Source organism: Lactuca sativa, chromosome 1 (assembly GCF_002870075.4).
Source record: "Lactuca sativa cultivar Salinas chromosome 1, Lsat_Salinas_v11, whole genome shotgun sequence".
Taxonomy (NCBI): domain Eukaryota; kingdom Viridiplantae; phylum Streptophyta; class Magnoliopsida; order Asterales; family Asteraceae; genus Lactuca; species Lactuca sativa.
The window spans coordinates 5,252,159-5,256,620 of NC_056623.2; positions in this window are offsets into that span (position 1 = coordinate 5,252,159).

Here is a 4,462-nt window from a genome sequence, read left to right on the forward strand (position 1 = left end):
CAAGAGAGACCAGCGGGCGGATCAGGCACCGAAGAGGGATCGGGCTCGGGTTCAGGGGCCGAGCAGCTCGAGGGGCGGATGAGAGAGTTGATATCAACTGAGGTTACGCGCAGTATTCTAGCTCAGACTCCTGTGATCTTTGGCACGGTCAAGGAGGGCATACTGGAGATCTTGGAGGAGAGGCTGGGAGCCTTCCGTACTGAGATGATGACATTGATGGGAGCGCGTACCTTGACATTTCGAGAGTTCAGAGCCTGCGGGGCACCAGATTATCATGGAGCTAGGGACCCCATTGCTAGCAGCAGATGGTTGGCTGATGTTGCCAACGCTTTTCGTACGAGCAAGTGTCCCGAGGGGGACAAGGTTAGACTCGCCTCCTGTCTTCTGAAGGACAGAGCGAGGGATTGGTGGGAGGAGATTGGTCATGCTTTGGGGGATGATGCCGCGTTGGACGCGATGACTTGGAGCGATTTCTCGGCCAGGTTCATGGCGGAGTTTTCGCCGATTATTGAGGTGCAGCAGCTGGCACGAGAGTTTCAGGATTTGACGCAGACTACTGAGACTGTGGCGGAGATCACCGCCAAGTTCAGGGAGAGGGCTCTTCTTGTACCGCAGTATGTAGTGGATGAGGAGATGAAGAAGGCTCGGTACCATGAGATGTTGAGGGACGACATCAGGGAGTTCATGAGCAGGTCCAGCTGTAAGACGCTGGAAGATATGATTTCTCGGGCTAGGGAAAGGGAAATTGATTTGGAGCAGATCCGGAAGAGGAAGCCGGATGAGGTTCAGGCATCAGTGGGTTCGGACAAAAGGCCCAAGGGATCGGATTCGAGATCGAGGGATCATCAGGACCGCAGTCGATGCGGAAAGTGTGGTAGGGCGCACGGGGGCGCGTGCAGGAGTGGTAGCGGTGGTGAGTCTGGCTGCTTCAAGTGCGGTCGGACTGGTCATTTTAGCAGGGATTGTACTGTTACCGCCGCGCAGGGATCAGACATGATATGTTTTCATTGCAACCAGCGGGGCCACAAGAAGGCCCAGTGCCCCAGTTTGTCTTCAGCAGGATGGGTGATGGCACCCGCCCCTGCAACCTTGAGGATCGCAAATGGCTGTCAGGGCCGGGTAGAGGCACCTGCAGCAAGGAGCAGGGCTTTCTAGATGACGACTTTGGAGACGCGAGCATCGCCGGACGTTGCAGGTATGCAATTTCCATTCTCAGTTCTTTTATTTTGTGCATGATTTCATTGTTATGGTTCTGCATCATTATCGGTATAAGTATTTTATTTTGATTGGTTGATTGTGATCGAGTTATATGCCATTTTCATACCTTGGATATTTGTATGGTAGTTAGGGGGATGTGCTCTATTGAAGAAGGTTTCGAAGGATGCAGTAACTGTAGCATGCTTGGGAGGGATTTGGTACGTTTCGCTAGTTCAGAGTGGTGCAGTGATTGTGATGGATTGTCTAAATCCCTAGCTATGGCAGGCTTGGATTCCTCAGTAGATGGGTTATGGAAGGGTAGTAAAGATCGGGATCTCTTTGAGTATTGAGCAGCAAGGGGTAAGCAGGATCGAAGTGGGGGAGAATCCTCCGGGTGTGCCCAAAGAGGAGCACGCAGACCCAGAACGAGTACGTGACCTTCGAGAGGGAAGAGAAGTAGTTCAACGTTTGATGGATTGAGGATTTCAGGGTTGGGAGTTTGAGAAACTCCATATCAGCTAGCTCGTGGGATGGTAATGGTTGGTTATGGTTGAGAATTCAGGTTGTGGATCGCCTGAAGGACTCGCGGGAGTCGGAATAAGGATCTTGAGAAGCCGATGGCACGTGGGTACCTTCGTATTAGCAGTCAGTGGTAGGGAGTGTTGTAAGACTACAGGGCGGCCGTAGCATTCACTAGCAGTCGGTAATGGTTGGTGATGTAAGACTACGGGTAAGCCGTAGCATTCCTTAGTAGTTTCGTTAGCGGAATTGGGGCGAGGCCCTTATCTCCTAGTGATCAGGTAGGGAGCAGGAATGGGTAGTGAATGAGAGTAGTAAGGAGTTGCCTGTATAGCTCTAGAGAGGTGAGACCTTGGGAGAGGCCGCTCCAGGATATAGTTGGGTGAGACGCGTGGGCGAGGCCCGTATGAGATTGGCAGTGGAGATGAGACCTGGGAGCAGGGTTGCCTAGTAGTATGGTTGGGTGAGACCCGAGGGCGAGGCCCGTGAGTTTTAGCAGCGCAGGTGGGACCTGGTAAGGACTCTAGTGTCAAGATAGGGGATCAGGGATCCCAGGTTTGTGGTGCCTGGATGGCAGGATTGTTTGAGCACTTATAGGTGGTCGAGGTTTCTTTGGGAAGTCGCTGAGAGCGACCAGTGATAGTGTTGGGACTAGCTACCGGTGGGAATCGGTAATCCAGTCAGTGATAGGTTGGTAGGGACCGGGGCGGTCCCAGTTTATCAGGAAGTCAGTCGAGGAATAGCTGAATTGCCAGTCGGTGGCAGTGCGAGTGTGCAGCGTATGGTGGAGTTCAGTTAGTTGATTCGAGGGGTGCTCGACACCAAGTGTTGGCAGGAAGGAGTGTCAGTGAGTGCTGACGGTGATGACCCGTTCTGGGAATAGCAGGGAGGTGATGGAGTTAGTGAAGGATAGGACCTTCACAGTGTCAAAGGAAAAGTCGGTTATGAGGCTTTGCCTTGGGAAGGCAAGGGATTTGCGCAAGGAAAGAAGTGGAGAACCTCTGCAGGTTCAGTGCAGTATTCGGTGGAAGACCAGCGCAGGTAGGCGGCTGGTGTTGGGTATTGGAGGCAGATCGCAGGCGGTGGGCCATGGTAAACTTCGAGGACGAAGTTCATTTTAAGTGGGGGAGAGTTGTAACACCCAGGATTTTGAAAGCCAAGAAAGTAAAGGAAACCCTAAATTTAAGAGGGACTCGACGAGTCAAAGGAAGGACTCGGCGAGTCGGAGCGGGATCCGGGTCGATAAGAAACTGACCAACTCGACGAGTCGGCCAAGTGGACTCGGCGAGTCTGGTCTGTGCGAGGAAAACCCTAAATCCGGGGCTTGGAACCTATTTAAACGTCTCAATCTTCTTCCTAGGGCTCCTTTACAGCCTCTCACACCCAGAACGCCGCACCTTAAGCCCCCATTGTGTTCATTCAAGCTTTTAGCCATTTTTGAGTGGTTTTAAGGAAGAAGAAGGAGTGGGAATCCGTGAAGCATCAGGGAGTGGCTTTGGATCTGAATTTTGGGAAGCATTTCAGAGCAATGGAAGGTATCAATTCGTTTCCCTCCTTTAGATCTTCCTTGGATTTGAGTTTGGGGCTTTTAAGCCATGTTTAAGGTCAATCTCGAGTTTGAAGTCCAGATCTGAGGTGGCTACTTCAGATCCATGCTTGTTTTGGTATGGAATCCCATAAAGTATCAGCCATTGGGCGGAAATTGGAGTCTCTTGGTCCTAAACCCTAGCTATGGGTGTATTTTGCCTAGATCTCACTCTCTACACGTAAAGTTTGCAACTTTACGTGGGAAATAGGCTTGGGGAGGGTAGATCTACAGTTTGGAGCTCATGCATGACTCGGAAGTCCTCTGCATGTAAGTGGATCTTAGTGGACTCGACGAGTCCTTCGAGTGGACTTGGCGAGTAGCTTGAAGATGAGGAGGAACTCGACGAGTGGGATGAACAGCTCGTCGAGTCGGATGAAGATGGGCATGAACTCGGCGAGTTGGATGAACAACTCGGCGAGTTGGATGAAGATTGCCGTGTGCTCGGCGAGTCTGTTCTTAGACTCGGCGAGTCAGGTCGAGTGGTCCCAAACCCTTCGAGTTAAGACTCGAGTCAGCGAGTCGAGCCAGGACTCAGTGAGTTGGTCAGGACAGGAATCGGGAATCAGTAAACTCGGCGAGTCATGGGCTGACTCGGCGAGTAGAGTCGCGAATGGAAGGACTATGGATTTATGAACTCGGCGAGTCAGTAGGGTGACTCGGCGAGTAGGGTTGACCTGGAAGGTCAACTTTGACCAGGACATTGACTTTGACCAGAGTTGACTTGGTTGACCTTTGGAGGTCAGTTAGACTAAGTGTTGGGTTGTTATTGGTAGCTCGGGGAGCTAGCGGAGTAACAGTTCGGAGTTAGCGGTCAAAGGGGTTAGCAGCAGCAGTTCAGCAGTATCAGGTGAGTTTCCCTTTGTATGAATGGGTCTACGGCCACAATGTCGGCCCATGTAGTTATGAGTAGAAGACCCGGGGGTTAGCCCTAGGCACAGTATGCTAGTATGATATTTGGACGGGGTCCAATGACAGAGGGCGGGTGCCCATGGAGCGGTTTAAGTGATAGTTTATACTTGTTGTCTGTGTGATACTTGTATGTGCCTAGTAGGGGGGTGAGTGAGGGCGAGGTCCCGTATCTCACAAATAGCAGAGTGTGGACTGTGTTCCACATCTCAGTAGCAGCAGAGCAGGGGCGAGGCCCAAGTTAGGAAAGGA